The 17,958-nt window shown below is 48.9% G+C and overlaps 2 long non-coding RNA genes across 2 annotated transcripts in view; both read left to right on the top strand.

The window, feature by feature from the left end:
- Positions 1-119: 119 nt before the first annotated feature.
- LOC115294238 overlaps positions 120-17,958 on the top strand; it is a 29,511-nt gene continuing 11,672 nt past the window's right edge. The window contains exons 1-2 of the long non-coding RNA XR_003909777.1: positions 120-376; positions 796-906. This is a non-coding gene — a long non-coding RNA (uncharacterized LOC115294238). The remainder of the gene's footprint in view (positions 377-795; positions 907-17,958) is intronic.
- On the top strand, positions 11,895-12,588 carry LOC115294239. The gene is made up of 2 exons (XR_003909778.1): positions 11,895-11,960; positions 12,320-12,588. It is a non-coding gene; the product is annotated as an uncharacterized LOC115294239 (long non-coding RNA).

The following is a 17,958-nucleotide window of genomic DNA, read 5'->3' as shown; positions in this document are numbered from 1 at the left end:
GGCGGCGGCCGGTTCGGAGGCAGCGGTGGTGGTGGTTGAAGAGGTAGAAACGACCCGCTCCATCCTGGGCGCTCTGCAGATGACGTCGCCTCTTGCCTTTGCATTGTGGGACTGGAAGTTTTCGACACTCAGCTCCGCCTTTCTTATAGGCCGAGGTCTGGCCGACCGAAACTACAACTCCCGGCAGGCTCCGGCAGGCTTGGCGACAGTTTGCGGGGCAGTACGGGAATTGTAGGCTCAGGCCTTCGTGATTGCTGCAAGCTGCGCTGGCCTTCCTCGTGCAGTCACTGCAGCGCTCGCCTTCAATTTGCAGTTCTCAGCAAATGCCTGATTATAAGAATCATCTGTGGGGCTGATTAAAAGTGTAAATTAACAGGTTTGTCCCTGAGATGTTCGGATTAAATATTACTGAGTAAGGCCTAGGAATCTGTGCTTTACACGCACACCCACGCCCTCCTTGAACAATAGGAGCCCGGGAAATTTGGGAAACAGTACACTAGTCAAATTTGTATTATGTGTGGATATTTTTTCTCCTTTCAGATTTTAATAGCAGTGCATACTTATTTTAGAAAATTGGAAAATAGCTGGTTGTGACGAGGAAGATGAAAGTTTCCCTGAATTATTTCTTATGTATGCGGATTTCCTCCCAGATATTAGACACTTTCATAATAATGGTAGTAATAATAATAATCTAACGTGGAGTAAATGGAATGTGCCAGGAATGATTCTGAAGCACTTTACACACACGACTTGACGAGAAAATAAAATGCAGATACTGTTATTGCTGTTTTACAGATACAGAAATGGAGACACAGAGTTTGTTGCCCTGATCACATAGCTATAGACTGAAGAGGCGGCTTTGAACTCAGGTTTTTTGAATCCAAATCTTGCAGTGTTTAACCTAAGGTATGTTACCTTATGAGATCTAGCTGGCATCACACACTAGGTAAGGCTTTTTATCCTGACTTGCTTTAGCCGCAGTTAGGAACCCCGTGGCTACCACCATTTTCTCCTTTCAGCCTTTTGCCTGTTACAAGCTCAACTCCTGCCCAGGACTGGGGCAGTTTGTGTGTGCTGTTGTTAGGTTCTCATCTTACATAAGTAGTGGGAGGGGAGGAGGGTATAAATAATAAATTCTGTAATATCTGTGGTTACTGGGAAGACGCAGGATAGACAGATCTGGGATGCTCTCCACACTAATGTTTCCCACTCAAGAGAGTTTAAATTAATTCCTCAAAATAAGTATTCAGGTGTTAGTGTATATTCATCCTTTAACATCAGCTCAGTCTTCCTCAATTAATTACAAACTTTAATGTTAATGACATTCTCTTCATAGCTCACCATCCTTGAGACTATCTAATGCCTGTTCTTACTAACTGGTCTCACACTTACTACCCTTAGCCCTAGGAGAAGCCCGATTCAGGCTAACCCGGCCCCATGTTCATCCTCCTCCAAGCTCTCTGATCCCATTGACCAGCCTTTTATCTATTTTTGGCACAGCTCACCTAACTCTTTTCCCGGGGCACATTTCTGACTCTCGGATCTGATCTGGTTTGGGTCTTACTGATACAGACTTTCAGATCCTCATTTTTGTAATTTTTCTCTTTTTATAATTAAAAGTGAAGAGTTTATAGACTAATTAGCCATTTGTTCCCCCTACTAGAGTGTAAGCTTTAGAGCTGGGATCACATCTTGTTCATCACTGTGTCCCCAGCCTGTAACACAATACCTAGTTCAAAGTGAATGTACGTTCCTGTTTCCTGTAGTTTTAGGATAGGATCAGAGTGTGTATAGTGTGTGTGTGTGTGTGTGTGTGTGTGTGTATAGACGGTGGGTATCATTTAAGCCACAACCTTCAGGAAAGAAAGAAGCATTATAGCAGGAAATGATAGATTAATCTGTTGATCTAATGGAAACGTGATCCTGGAGATTGGCAGTAGGTGATTCACCCTTTGGCAATCTCACTGTGGGTTATGGGGACCTTGTGTCCTGGTTGGTGGAACTTTGAACCGTGAAAAGATGCTGCACCGTATGTCTGTGACCTGCCTCTGGAATTAATATAAATGGGGTAAGGTGGGGGGTTTGAGGAGCCAAGGTGATCAGGAGTGGAGGAGGTTTATTATTCCTCCAGACTTGCAATAGGAAGCCACCGCTTACATCTAGAATGTGCTCATCCCCAAGTCAAGGAATGTCTAATACACGATGGTCGCTAGAGGGCGCCATTGCTCTGTTAATAAGACCTCACCTTTAGAAATCTATAGATTATTGCTTTAATTTTGGCCCAGGTAGTCTCATTTTCAGGTATTCTTTAAGAAAAAAATCATTGTTGAATCTCAGCTTTAAAACTGATCTGAAACAAGTTTCCTGATCCTAGTGAATTGCACATACTAGGTTCTGGAATATTTTACATCAAAGATTGCATTAAACAGTGGAAACTCCGTTAAGTCCAAATCCAGGTCTTGAAAGAGAAAGTGCAGGAGCTGGAAAGAACTGAGATCTATAGGTTGCCAAGGGAGATATGAAAAAGCAGCCAAGCTCATGCAGGGGCTCTTTGCATCAGATGGTGCAGGAATGAAATTCCAGCTGTCATTTTGGGGCAGTGTGACTTTGGGAAAGCTGAATCATGTCTCCAAGCCTCCACTCCTCAGGACCTTGGAGAAGATTAAGCACCGTTTTGGCAATCCTTTTCATATAATTCCTGACCATTAGCAAGTGTTTAATAACATATTTCAGTTGCAGATTTACCTTTGGGTTGGGAGGATATTTGATTTACCTCTGCTCCCCTACTGACCTCTAAATTCCATGAAGGGATTGTCTGTTTTACCTAGAACAGGGCCTGGTACATATAGGCCCTTGAAGATGTATGATGGATGGATGAAAAAAAATAATGAAGGGGAAATTTGCTCTTCTAAGTACAGAATAAGGCTGTTTAAGATTTTTGATACTGTCCTCAATCAAATGTCAAAATATAGTGAATATTGAGAGGAGTCAAGTACAGTCCAATGAGCTATCCATAATCTATACCTAAGTGGTCCATAATATATGACTAAACAGACTAGAAAGCTGGGGCAGACTAGAAAGCATTAACCCAGGGTTAGAAGTCAATCTGTGGGTTGCCTTGGTAACCTTCCAACCCTGTACTCCAAGATCCTGTCCATAAGCAAGAGCATTCCAGAGCATTACAACTGAATCCGGGACTGCCTTTAGACACCAGAGCCCCTTGGGGTAGACACATTGTTGATTCTTATTTGTGTTCATGGCGTGGCCCTTTTTCTCCTTGCTTCTGTGTCGTCATCCAGAGAGCCCTGCCAGTTCTTAGGCTGGACAGCTGTTCGTTTCCTAATTAACAGCATCAAGAGTTTCTCAAGATTGCCTGCCTGTGGTATGTTGGCTATGTCTATACCATGTGAGCTCAGCTGCTTTTTGTTTGTTTCTGTCTGGTATTTTCCAGCATATCTAATGACAAGATGGATCCAAATATACACAACAGAGCTTTAATACCCAGGAGTCCTTGGCACCAATCAATACTTTTACTGCCTTTATTACCAGACATGCATCTTAGATAATATGTTGGGCTTTGGTGTTTTCAACATGTTGTCATTTCACATTATTATTACTAAAAGGTGTCTAGTGAAAGAGGCAACCTGAGATAATATTGAGAAAAGAGACAAGTTTGGAATCTGGGTTGGGTTTGGACACAGCGCCTCTGCTTAATGATTCTGTGATGTAGAGTCAGCCATTAACCAATATGAGTGTTGGTTTGCTCATCTGTAAAATGGGGATGATATTAAGACCTACCTTTTGGTGTCCTGAAAATTAGGGTGATCGTATATATTCAGAACCTTGTACATAGTAGGCCCTTCATAGCTGCATGATATGGTCTTGTTACAACATTCTAATGCACTCTGTTGTAGCCTATTATTGGGGCAGAAAACCAGATTAACATATGTATTAATTGGGTAGTTTTAATCCTGTGATGAAATAGGGAACCACTCGGCCAACCCCTAAACTGGTGAGCTCAGTAAATCCAAGTTCATAGTCAAGTCCTTCATGCTGTTGCTGCTGGAGTCTGGTTCCACCATCTCTCATTGTTGTCACACTTGGAACACTGTCTCTCATTCTCCAGTGACGCTCCCTTTCTGCCTATTTATTTGTAGTTGCTTATGCAGTGTCCATTCTCCTTCTTTACCAACAGAACCCAATTACATTAGAGGCTGCAGTGCGCCCTGTTAAAGTATATACCTCCCTAGATTCCACTGTTGCTAGAGGTGACCATAGGTCCTGCTTCTGCCCAAAGAGGTATCAGCTGAGGTTCCTGGGAAAGTTTTGCCTTACAGATAGAAACACCACCCCTTCCTGCTATAGCAGAAAGGCATAGTGGTCATGAAACACCCTGAGGGTTAGCTGGGGCCGTGTAACTAGTTCTAGTCAGTGATTTGTGAGCAGAAGTGACAGAACATTTAAAAACCAACATGAGAGCCTCCAAGAACTCTCTTCCCATCTGCTATGATAAGCAGCACAATTTAAGATAGTGGCCAGTCTATCTCCTGGCTCCCAAAGTGAGGCGATGCGGAGCAGAGCCCTCACTGGTCCCTACTGGACGTGTAGCAGGAGTGAGAAATAAACCTTGGTTGTTTGAAGCCCCTGAGCTTCTGGGGTTATTAGTGCGGCATACCCTAGTCCAGTCTGACTGATAGAACTCTGACCACATTTCCGCACTATATCCATCAGCTGGGAAATGACTGAATGCTAAAAACAAATGAATGAATGATTGAATGTATCTGTGAATCGACTTCCTTCTCGCAGGACCCATCCCTTCCTTCTCGCAGGGCCCATGTCTAGAAATGGCTATAAATCAGCCTCGATTACTATGTGCCTCCTTTGAGACAGCTTCAGTCAGTCCTTCATATATGGTGGCCATCCAACCTCCCTGAGGACCTTACGTTAAAAAAATATAGATACTCAGCCACCCCCTCCCCCAAGCCTACAGGAGCAGTCCCTGGAGGTGGGTCATGGCCATCTGCATTTTTAAACAAGTTTCCTGAGAGGTTCTGACAACAGGCCATGTTTGGAACTGTGGCTGTTCTAGGTAGAAATTTCTGGACCCATCAACCATCCAGAAAGGGTGGTGGTCTTTGGCATATGCGTTTTCAGCTTCCTCGCCGTCATCCCCTCCCCAAGTCCTACTCCCAACCCCCACCCTTGTTCCCAGGTGGCCACTTTGACCTAACGGCAATTACCTTTGGTAAAGGTTCCCTTGAATATGTGGGTGATGTCTCCTCCCTGACCACTTCTCTGTCAAAAGAAGGGAGTGAAACAGGGTAGCCAGAGGAACCTTCTGGGACGGGCGGCAGCAGTGACAGTGTCACATCTTTCAGATGCACACGGCACAGTGTGATGTGATGGCGCTGCTTCTAAGGTAAATCAGGCTTAACACACATGTCATGCATGTACATTCACAAGTGTGCTGCACGCCCAATGGTATAACCTTTGGACAGAGTTGAAAGCTGTGTGACAGTTGTCTTCTTTGTTCCTTCGGTGTTTCTCTGTGACTATATTTTTAGCCGTATTTGGAAAGAACATCTAAATTCAAGGACTGGACCATGAGGCCCAGGGGAATGGCCCTCCGACACCCCACCGCCCCCACACCATGTTGGGTGTAGGAGAGGCAGAGAGAGGCCTGGTGCTGGGTGTCTGGGTGTGACTCAAGGGCCACTTTCTGTAGCCATGCCCTGTCGGGGAAGCAGAGATCTCTCAGCTGAGGGAAGGCCCTTCCATTTCTGAGAGACAGCTGGCTTTAGGGTGTGCTGGATCTTCATGGAATCACAGCTGAAACTCCACAAAGATTTAGGGCAGGATTAGAGGTAGAATAGTGGGCTGCCCCAGCCAGAGGGAGGGAAGTAATAGTTATTGAGCACTTGCTGTATACCTGGCCCTGGTGGAAGTGCCTTACCCCCTTATCTGTAGTTGGGACAGGGGCCCTGCAAGGCAGACAGACATTCTTCTCATTTTATAGGTGAGGACACTGAGGTGCAAGGAGGGGAAGTCACAAGCAAAGTTCACAATGGGTCCCCATGATGTCTAAAGCCCGGGTTCTACCTCCTGTAACATTTTAAGAGGACGGTGACCTCTGAAGACAGGCCTGGGATGTAATTCTGGCCACCACATCGTAGCCGTGAATCATGGGTCGGTGCTTTCGTGGAGCCTCCGTTTTCTCATGTGTGAAATGATGGTAATTACAGCTCCTACCTCATAGGGATGTTGTGAGAATTATGAGACCATGCCTGGCAGGTGCTAAGTTCTAGACCCATGCTCCCTGTGATTGTTCGAGAGAGAAGACCGGTCACAGTTTGTTGAGCAGGAAAGGGCCCATGCACAGGTAAGGAGGTCTATGCATGTAGATTTTATTGTTCCTGAACTCGGGAGCTCTTTCAGGGCCGAAGGGGCTGTTGAATGTGGCCCTTGGGTGGTGGAGCGGCCCTGCCCAGGTCTCCTACAGCCTGCTGCATTCACTCTTCCCCCTGCCTCTTCCCGCTGTCTGCTGCTCCCACCCCGAGCCCTGCCCTGGTGGCTGCTTGGCTAGGGACTCAAGACTATGGGTGGGACACTCCTATCCTGTGGGGCTCAAGGACAGATGTATGTAGGGAGCCATTGGGAGCCCCCACACCCTGTGTCCTTACCCTCCCCTGAGATAACCTAGGCAGGAAGGCTCTAGAGGCTGCCCATGGACTTACGTAGTGCTGGACCAGTTTCCTGATTTCTTTCCATTGCCTTCTCTGGCCAACCCTATGAGGTAGCCTTCTGGTTTGGGGCCCAGGTCAGCAGTGCTGGCTGAGTGTCTTTGGCAAGTTCCTTAACTTCTTTGATCGGCCTCACATTCCCCACCTGCAAAACAGAGAGGATCAAAATCGGCCCTACTTGGTTTTGCGAATTAGTGAAATCTTTTACATAAAGTACCTAGCACAGAAATGAGTGCACAGTAAGTACTCAGTGCATTGTGGTTATTACTCATTGTCCTTCCTGTAGCACGTGTCCTTGGTAGTGGAGCTAAACCACTTACTTGTTCACTTGGAAACAATGATATCGGCATTCTGTTCCAGCTACAGAGGGCTAGAGGGAGAGGGGGGAGATTCAGACATGATCTCTGCCTTGGTCCTCATCCTGGAAGAGTTCAAAACCTGGAGGAGGTTGTTAATAGACTGCCCGAGGAGGGAGGCGGGTACAGAAGGAACATAGAGAGTTCAGGGAACTGCTCGAGGCAGCCTTGGGGAGATCACCTAGGAGGCACTATTGGAGCAGGGTCCCAGTGAGTGCAGTGGGCATTTGCCCTTCTTTTTAGAAGTTCCTTTGAACACCCTTCCTGCATTTGGGCAGGCCTCAGCTTATGAGTCTTGGCAGGAAGCGGAGAGCCCAGAGACTTGATTTCTCAGCTTCCTAAACATGTAGCCTGGCCTCCAGCCGTCAGAGGCCACCCTGGCCCTCTGATGCCTCAGGGGGGGATATGACAAAGCAAGGGGGTCGTGGCGCCCCCCTTCAGAGGGTCCGGTGCCTGCATGGGCAGCATCAGAGGCACCTGCTGCCTTGTCTGTCCCAGCATTGGGGCAGTCGTGTCACCATGAAACATCTAGGAGTAGGACTTTGGGTTTGGCTTCTGTCCTTGTCATCCTCAAGCCTGGATCCCTGACCCTCCCAGAGATTCTGGGAGCCACACTGTGTCCTTTACTACATGTTCTACTGCATAAATCAGCCAGAATTCACTTATGCTGTGATTAAGAACATTCCCTGGATAAGTAGGTAGAGAAGGAGAGGCCCAGAGTCTCAGACAGAGGGTCCGCTTGGGGAAAGGCCCAGAAGCTTGACGAACATAGGTATATTCTGAAAAGAGTTTCATGTGCACAGGCTCTGTGGGGTTGCAGAGCATGTGTTTGGGGTGGGTTGTGGTGGGGACCAGCAAGAGATGAGTTTGGAGCACCTGGGTGGCTCAGTTGGTTAAGTGTCTGACTCTTGATTTCGGCTCTCACACTTCATGAGTTCAAGCCTCAAATTGGGCTCTGCACTGATGGTGTGGACCCTGGTTGAGATTCTCTCTCTTCTTCTCTCTCTCTTTCTCCCTTTCCTCTCTCTCAAAAGTAAATAAATAAACTTAAAAAAAGAGAGAGAGATGACGTTGATAAAGTGGACTGGAGCCTCAGATGCTACCATTTTGGAGGTTGAACTTGACCTTGGGGTGGAAGCTATGAGCTTTAAGTAGGGCAGGACCAGCATCAGATGTGCAGTTTGCAAAGATTTCTCTAGGACAGCACAGAGTGTGATTGGGCTGGGTGAGGCTGGAGACAGGGAGACCAGGGAGGAGACTACAAGAGTCATCTTGTGTGGCAGGTGTCAGCTGCCCCTTGAGATCCATCTGGAGCCTGCTGAGGGCCAAGCCTGACCCCCTCCATGATTTCTGCAAATTCTCCATGGTCACCTCTCCCACCTCTACCCTATTCCTTGTAGCTTATGGGTTTTTGTATGAAACTCCGCATCTTGATTCTTTAGTGCTGACTGAAATTCTGAGGGTATCAGAGGAGGCACTGACATTTCAGCAACATTAAAAACAAACTGCAAATTGTACCTTCAACCTTCTTGCCCATAGAGGACTTTCCATATCCTGAGGGATTCGTGTCAGCTTTTTCTCATGAGTACACTAGCCTCCGGCCAGCGTCCTATCTCCCAGCCCCTCTCCCCATGCCCACCTCCTCTTGGCTCCCACCGTCACGGCTCGCCGCTAGAAGGCCAACCTCTCATGATAGGATGTAACGTAAGTCAGCTCTCTTCAGCTCCTTGTTCCAAACTGAGCCCCAAGCCCGCTTTTGCATCTCCAGCCCAAGAAGGAGGTCATCCAAACAGGAAGGTCCTTCTTTTAACCAGCTCCACACTCCTTTGAGAACAGGAGTGGTTAACATGACTTTTCTGCTTCTGCTGTAGCTGTTCACAGTTGCATTTTGCTGCTAATAACTGTAGCCCACAAAATAACAGTGGCTGACGCATGACAGGAGTTTGTCTGTCTCATGTAAAAGTCTGGAGGAAGGCAGTCCTGGGCCAATAGGGTGGCTCCATGATCCTCGGACTCCTAAGCTCCACCATCTTGAAAGTGCTGCCTCATGATCCAAGATGGCTGGCCATAGTCTTGGAGAGCTGTCTCTGGTACAGCCTCCAGTTAAAAATTGTGGTTCGTATTATTAAGGAAGAAGTGGCACATGTGCATTGGGGAGGAAACTAGCATCTGAATTGTATCTATGAAGGCCACTTATCAGATGCTACAACTGCACTCTTCCCTGGACTGGGTGTTGACAGGAGCTTTGGTATTTAGTTTGTTGGTCATTGGCCAAGATGGTACCAATAATTGTTCTCACTCCTTTTCGAAGTGTCTACATCACAACTGAAGGAAGGGCTGCGGGGCCAGTGGGACCCGGGTGGGTGAGGCCCTTCAGAGATGCAGACCCTCACTCTCGGTGCCTGATTCTCTGCACTTCCCTGGGACTCTACTTGCCTGCTGTCCCTCTGTGGCTGAAGTGGATTATGGGCCCCGCAGCCTGTAGACATCCCAGCTCCTGCTGTTGTCAGCCAGTTGCAAACAGAGGGTTTGTTTTCAGAGAGAACATAGAGCTATGGAGATGCGCCCATCTTTCTGGGGAGACAGTGCAGTGGCTGCGGAGCCCATGCGTGAGGAGGAGGCCCACCAGAGCTCCAGGAGGCCGATCTGCACTTCTGGCCTGGATCACTCCCAGCCTTTCTAGTGCTTCATGGCAGACTGTGCCTGACATTTGCTACTGGCACTTGATGTTTGAGTGGACTGCTTCCTGTGACCACACCCGATAGTGGGGGACTCCTCGAGCCTCTGGAGGTGCTAGAGGAACACACAGTCCTTGGTAGTTCAACCTGGAATGAAAGTCAGGTCTCCTGTTTCCATTTCAATACGTTTTCCCTCTATTCTCTCCCTAGGTGGGCTGTGGTTGGCAGGGTTCACATAATGGATTGCAGGCATCCTTAATGCCATTCAGATATTCGTAGCATTCTGTCTCCTACACCCAAGGCAGGATTGCACCTCCAGGCCCCTAGGCGGGGCCGTGTGAGTCATCCAGCCAGTGAGCCCTGAGTAGAAGTGACTTGTGTCATTTGAATCTCCTTTTCCCTCTGTCGGGGTGACAGTGGGCAGTATCTGAAATGGTAGGTGCTCTGTCAGCCTGAGATCTGGGTCAAGGATGAGCTGGAGCAGAGCCCCCAGCTGGCCCTTGATGGATAGTAGAGTGAACAAGAAGTAGGTCTTTAGCATTGGAAGCCACTCAGCTTTGGGAATTTTTGTTAACACGGCATTACCTAGCCTACCTGACCACTGGTGCACATTTTCCATCTGTGTGGTTGCCCAGCATCCTGGTGCCCTTCCCATTTGGGGCTTTGCTCGGAGACATGTTAAGAGGCAGAGCCTTCCTCTGGAAGGTGAAAATGCCAGACTCCCGCCCACTTCCCAGGCTCCCTTGCAGCTCAAGTGCAGGCATGTGGCCAAAGTCTGCAGAGATCGTGCGAAGCTGTGGTCACAGGGGCTGTGCATCTGTAGCAGCTGCAGTGGTGACAATGCTGGGCTGAATCTGTAGGAGTCTGGGTTATGATTCTGACTGTGCAACCTTGCTTTTTTCTTGCCTGCTTCCTAAGCCTCATTTTCCAGCCTTCCCATCTGTTCTGTGAGCTGCCCAGTATCTTCTATAAATTCCCTTTCAGCTTCCATCCCCCAGCATCCGTTCATGTTGCTTGAGACTAGGAGCTTTGGACAGAAACAGCCAATTATGGGGCACTTTGAGGCTGCAGGGAGGCAGGAGGGAAGGGCCTGGCAAGATGCAGCTGGCTGCTCTTCCCCTCACGAGCCGCTTCCCAGAACCGAACCTTGTGTATCTTAGCCCAGAGCAGGCCAGAGGGTACTAGGGAAGGGCGTTCTTATCACACTTGGGCCTTCTTTAGGCATATGAATCACACAGTCCTTATCCATAAAATGGGGCAAATAATAGGACCTCACGTATGGGGTGGTTGTGAGGAATTTGAAAGAGAATGCATTTGAGAGAATGATGCACTTCAGTGCACGTTTACCGCTTTATCTCTGTAAGCGTTAACTTTCCTGGGTATGGGCACCTGGGAATCTTTTTTTTTATATACTTTATTGTCAAGTTGGTTTCCATGTAACACTCAGTGCTCTTCCCGACAAGTGCCCTCCTCCATGCCCATCACTCCCTTCCCTCTCCCCCTCCCCCATTAGCCCTCAGTTTGTTCTCAGTATTCAAGAGTCTCTCATGGTTTACCTCCCTCCCTGTCCCCAACTGTTTTTTTCCCCTTTCCCTCCCCCATGATCCTCTGCTAAACTTCTTCTGTTACACTTATGAGTGAAAACATACGGTATCTGTCCTTCTCTGCCTGACTTATTTCACTTAGCGTAACATCCTCGCGGTCCATCCATGTTGACACAAATGGCCAGATTTCATTCTTTCTTTCTCATTGCCATGTAGTGCTCCATTGTATAGATAAACCACATCTTCTTGATGCATTCCTCAGGTGATGGATATTTAGGCTCTTTCCATGATTTGGCTATTGTTGAAAGTGCCGCTATGAACATTGGGGTACATGTACCCCTCTGCATCAGCACTTCTGTAATCCTTGGGTAGATCCCCAGCAGTGCTATTGCTGGGTCATAGGGGAGTTCTATTGTTAATTTTTTGAGGAACCTCTACACTGTTTTCCAGAGGGACTGCACCAGTTAACATTTCCCACCAAGAGTGTGCGCACCTGGGAATCTTGAACGGTGCGACTACAAAGCGGCGACTGTCCTTCACGATATGGTTCTGTCACTCCCCTCCTGGGTGGGCACAGCTCAGTCCTTCCTGTTCAGACCCAGAAGAGGTTCTGGCCAACAGACCAGGGACCCCAGGTTTAAGGTAATGATGGGCTTGGAAAAAGCAGAGAAACATAAAGGTGGGAAAGGATATTAGGGATTATTTTATTCAATCCTTTCAATTTGCTGAGCTCGCAGAGGGAGGACCCTTGGCCCACAGTCACATGGCAGTTCTCTCGCTTAGCTGGGGACTGGGATGCAGATCTTTTCACTGTGACAGTGTCACCGTCTGAATCTGGAGGTGCATTTGTGCCGTCATCCATGTTTGCAAAGATGGCATGGAAATACAGCGTCTCTCCCTCAAATTTACAAGCCCCATTTCATAGCAGCCTGTGACTGCCTGATCCTTGTCCCCCCAGAGAAGGAGCCTGAGAGTACACTTCTTTTTTTTTGCTTTCTCAGCCTTCTGAAACACTTTCTTGCGGAAGGGCGAAAAATTGCTGAATTGATCTTTTCAAATTAACATGGGATCCAAATGAAACAAATTTGGAAGAAGAGAACTTTCTCCTCCAAGTGGCTGCCAGCACCCAGCCCCACCCCCGCCAGCTGAAGTGTCCCTTGTTCTTGCCTGCTGTGCCCCAGATTCATGGGCCACTCTCCGAATCGTTGGCAATGTTCTCTGCACTGTCCTGACAACCTCAGGCCATGAAATTAAAAAGCTAGTTACTGCATCTTGCTCCCAACGGCTTTGTCCTTGCCAGCGTTTTGACAGAGAAATCTGGAAGACGGAGCCTCTGCTATGCCTGCAGTGGGATGAAATGCTACCGGAATGACAATGGGCTTCACCAGGGAAAGAGGCAAGAACACGCCGTTTGCCAGGAATGAACGAACGATACGACGAGAGAGAGAGAGAGAGAGAGAGAGAGAGAGAGAAAGCGAACTTTGGGCTTCAAATTGAAAAATTCCAGTGTCTCAGCAGAGGTCTTGGTGCCTCTACTTTAAGACCTGCTACAAAATGCTGAGCAGTGCACATTTCCCCACACCCATACCGTGTGGTCCTCTGCCAGGGTCCAGAACTTATGGCTGGAGAGCTGGGAAATCGGAATTTGGGGAGGAAATGGCTCCAAACTGGGGCAAGCCCTGGGAGGCCAGCCCACTTAGCCAACTTGCCTGGTGGCCAAGGCTGCCTGCCTTCCTGTCCTGCCAACCCTAGCCTCTGGTGTGTCCCCTGAATTGAGATACTAGCACTCACTCCGCATACCATCACTGCCAACCCCCGCCTCCAAGGAATTTTTAAGAAATCCTCAAAACCTGAGGAATTTTAATTACCTTTAATTAAGAATAATCTTTCTAGAAGACCATGGTGATATGACTCACTGGGGCGTGGGTGTCCCTGAGCTGCAGGTGGGTGGGGCCCAGTCTCTGTGTTCCTGCCCTTGACCTTGGCACCTACACAGAGCAAGGGCCTAGTAAATACTTGCTGGGTGAAGGAATAGGAACAGCCATTTCAGAGAATGGCTCTTTCCTACACTACCCGGTGTGGGCATGGGCTTCCTGACTGACTTGGGAGATGCAGGGAGGCAGGAAAGACACTTTGAGCCCCAGGACAACGGGGGGCAGGCCAAACAAAGTTCTTGGCTTCATAGCCAAGAGACCTTGAACAAGTTGCTTAACCTCCCCAAGTATGGCTTCATATCTGTGAGACGGGAGTCATCATGGTTGGTTGGCACTCAGAGGGAAGCTGTGAATTAGACAAAGGCTGCAGGTCAAGTGCTTGCTATGTAATCAGTGCTGAATAAAAATAAAAACTTGCCAGCACCTGGACGTAGAGCCTATCCTTAAAGGGAGACTCTTCCTGAGAGCTTTGGCCTCGCCATCCCAGGGGACTTGGGATTAGTGTCAGACAGACTTGGCATTGAAAGGCCCCTGGGACGCCATGTTGGTGCTCACTATTGAACTGAGCACATGCATTCAGTCATTCAGTCACTTATTCATTTACCTGCACAAATGTTTGTCAGGTGCCTTCTGTGTGCTGCCCTGTGCTGCGATTTGGGGTAAGGGAGGACGTGAAAGGTGGCCTGGTCTCCGTTTTTGGCCTTATAAGCAAGGAAGAAATAAACAAGCAAAATCAAGATCAAAATCATTTGGGGTCCATATGAGTAGGTGGCAGGGAAGGCTTCTTTTGAGAGGTGGTGTTTGAACTGGGACCTTGCCATGCTCAGACCTGAGGAAAGAGGGTCCTGGGGCAGGAAGCAACTGCATAAAGGCCTGGAGGTGAGAATGAGCCTGACTAGCAGGTTAGCGTGTCCGTGGTGATGGAGCAGCAGGACAGGGATAGCAGGTGGGTTCCTGGAAGAAGTCATCCCACGGGAAGCTGAGCTGGAGGACTGGGGCCGGGCCTGCAGTCCAGAACATGTGCTAAGGGTGGAATACACTCACCAGTGTCTCCCTGAGGCTTGTCCCAGCCCCTCTGTGTCCTGCACCTGCTGTGACTACATTAGAGGACAGGTCTTGCAAAATTGAGATGTAGCCCCATCACACTGTGCATTATTATATATGGCCCACCTTCTCAAAAGTGCATGTCTGCCTGACCTTGGGGTCATGGCGGCGGGGAGGGGGCATATATAGACTTTCCTTCCTGCCACCAGGCTCTCCTGCTGCTCCCCACTGTGTGGCGCACATGCTGGCACTGAAGTCAGAGATGCTCTGCCCAAGCTGGGTCCTAACTAGGACAGTGGTCAAGTACTAAGCTCCATGGTGTCCCTGTCCTCCAGGCCTCCAGCCTGAGCTCACCCTTGTGATGAAGCCTCCCCATCTCATCTGTGCCAAATGGGGACCCTCAGCCACCCTGGAGGTCAGATCTGGGATCCCAACACCGTGTTGATGTGACTGCTGACCCCAAGCAGGCAGCCACGGGCCTTCTGGTGATAATGAGCCCGAGACTGTCTCAGGGAGCTAAGAGGCTAAGAGGCATTTAATCTGACCCCATTTATTTGTTCATTCATTCATTCATTCATTCAGTAAATGTTTGTGCAACACCTGCCACGTGCCATTTGTCATATTAGTGCCAGGTCACATTCTGTACGTGAGGAACTCTGTGGTGAACAGAATAGATATGGTTCTGGTTTTTATGGACATCAGTATTTTTAGGGGGGCAAACAGACACAAGATAAGTAAGCCCCAGACACAGAATTCTGGACCGTGGTAAGTGAGAGAAGAGGCAAGAACGAGAGATGTAGCATAGGTCACAGAATCCCCTTTGGTCAAACCTCACCTCATGGTACAGGTATGAATCCTCAGGTAAGGCTCAAGTGCCATATAAATGCCCAGAATGCTGGAATCATCAACATAAAAAAGAAATATGAAAATCCATGTAGAGAAAGTCTGAAATCTCACCAGTTGTGAGATTAGCTGGTGAATCCTGAGGTTAATGAAAGTGGTTACATCTGATGGCTATTGGCTGCATTTGGAAACTCAGAGATGTGAACAGGTGACCATGTCAGGCACTGCGGTGGGCACAGGAGGTCTGCCTGCATGGGGCACCATGCCAATGCCAGGCTGTGCCGTGTGAGGGATGGCTGGGCTGCGGATTCTGGGTGTCTGTTCTGTTTTACTTCAAGATTTGGCCTTGTTGCCAGATTTCTTTGGAGATTAACCTGACGGAATCCCGAAGATAGTTCATTCTGCGGTGGGTTAGGTTTTCATTCTCGATACAGTCAATTAAAACCTACATCTTGGTGAAGCAGGCACAGAAGGGGAGGTTTGTATCACAGAAAAATCTCTTTTTAGATTAGGCAAAATAGAACTCATGCTTCGGAAAAGAGTGCTATTTCTGTCGCCAATCTGATTTTGTACCCATTTCAGTTTTAAGCTCTGTGTCTCATTCCAGAGCAAAACCCTCCTCCTCCTTCCCTTCCCTCTCCACCCCACCTCCTCCTCCTTCCCCTCCTCTCGTCTTCCCAGTCCTCCTTCTCCTCCCCATCCTCCTCCTCCCCTCCCCCTCCTCCTTCCTCTCCTCAGCTCTTCCCCATCCCCCTCCTCCTTCCTCTCATCATCCTCCCATTTTTTCCATCCCCTACTTCTCCTTGTCCTCCTCCTCCTCCTCATCTCCTCCCCTTCATCTTTCTCTCCTTCCTCCCACCTCCTCTGCCCTACCCCTTTCTTCCTCTCTCCCTCTCCTCCTCTTCCTTCTTAAATTAGTCCACACTTATTTGCCTTTGATTTGAAGCGGTGTAGTGATCAGGAGATTTATTGTTAGAGAAAAATCAGATAATCCTGGAACTACGGACTTAATTTATAGGAGTTCCTGTGTTTTGCTCTATAAAATGGGAACAGTTCAGCACCGCATGCAGTGATTGGAACATATGTCTGTTTTTGCCAGTCTCCTGGGTTCTGTGAAGAATAAAAGAGGAGTAAAGAGGACAGCGTCCTCCCTCTTAGCCACTTCCCATGTCAGCGGGAGCCTCCTGTGTGATGGGAACTTTCTATCTGGACACACTCGAGACAGACCACAGTGTGCGACCGCCCATAGACAATTCACATCCAGAGAGAGACTCTGACTGCAGATGCTAGGAGACGTCGGGTTCAGCGTGGGCTGGAGGAATCTCCATTGATAGTGTGGTGCTTAAACCAAGCCTGGTGTTTGGAATGATCTGGAAGGAATTGGAGAGGTGGACATCCTGATTCTGATAATGGGATTAACCCACTTTCCCCAGATTCCCCACTCCTGCACCTCGGGGACCTGCCTTCTTATTTCCTTGCCCTTCTGTCCCTCATGGCAATCCCCAACCCCCAAGTCTTTTTGACATTGGACCTTTCCTCCCGGCTTCCCTCTCACTGGAAGTACCAGCCCTGTCACTCACGCTCACTGCACAGATGTTTCCCTCCGCGCTCCTAGAAGACCCAGATGTCTTAGTGCAGCAGAAGCAATGTGCGTCACATGTCGGGCTTGGACTGGGAGATCAGACCTGAGTCTGAGTCTGGATCCTGCTCTGCTTGAGACCCAAGGGCTTGGGCAAGCTGATCGGCAGGTTGGGCCTCTACATCGTCTCCTATACCTCAAGGCTATATTCTGGATGAAACAAGATAATGCATGGGTAAAAGGTCTGGCGCAGGTGGAGACACCCCCAGAATACTGGCTACAGCTTTGGCCCAGTTTATTTCAGCCAAGCCTGATGGCACAGAGGACCAGCCAGGGGGATGGAAGAGGGAAAGCACTTGCACTGGGGACTCTGGTCACACTAGCCTTGGTTCTGGTTCCTGATTCTAGGATAGTGACTTGTTGAGAGCCTTCCCAGGAGCTGTGCTCAGCATGAAACTGGATACTGTATGTGAAGTGTTGCACCCCAAGGTTGACATGTAGCAAGTGTCGGAGCATCAGCATCGTGGCCGAGCCCAGGCCACAGAAACTGAGCCCTACGGTGGCATCGGGCAGAACCTTTGTACCTGCCTTAGAAAGATGATGAAACGCGTTGGAAATGATGGATCGTCTCTACAAAGTCTTTACACAGATTTGTTCTCCATTTCTAGGAGAGGTCCCTGTGAGCCGGGAGCACTTGGAAATAGGGCCTGGGAGCCCCAGCATGACCGATTTTCTTGAGCTGCCCTTGGGAGCTCACACGCAACATTCCATCCTCAGGACTCACACGACACCCAGAGCTCATCACGTATCAAGAGCGGAGCAATGAGACCCTGAGCAGTGGGCATTCTGAGGCACTCTGGTTGCTAGCCTGACAGACAACGCCAGCACAGGGACACCAACCTGCCAGCCTGCTTCAGGCAGGGAAGAGTCCAGGGACAGGGGGCTCTCCCCACCTGCTTGTTAGAATGACAGCAGTAGAGACTGATCAAAGGTGAATGCACTGAATATCTTCCTGTTTTCGGGTGTGCAGCAGGATTGAACGGCTGCTTCATCCTGGGAGCCCGCCGAGGCTGGCCGGGCCGAGCTGCAAAGGGAAGGAGACTCCAATGAGGCCAGGCCCACGGCATTTTAAATCAGGGCTGCCAGGGCCCTGGACCTTCCCTGGGACTCGGCCATAGGGCCAGCTTTCATTATTTTCACACTGCTCAGGTCCACACAGGTTTGGCGGGCATGAGACACG

The sequence above is a fragment of the Suricata suricatta genome, chromosome 6, assembly GCF_006229205.1.
Source record: "Suricata suricatta isolate VVHF042 chromosome 6, meerkat_22Aug2017_6uvM2_HiC, whole genome shotgun sequence".
Taxonomy (NCBI): domain Eukaryota; kingdom Metazoa; phylum Chordata; class Mammalia; order Carnivora; family Herpestidae; genus Suricata; species Suricata suricatta.
Note: the sequence above shows the minus strand (reverse complement) of the source record. Positions and strands in the feature narration are given on the sequence as shown.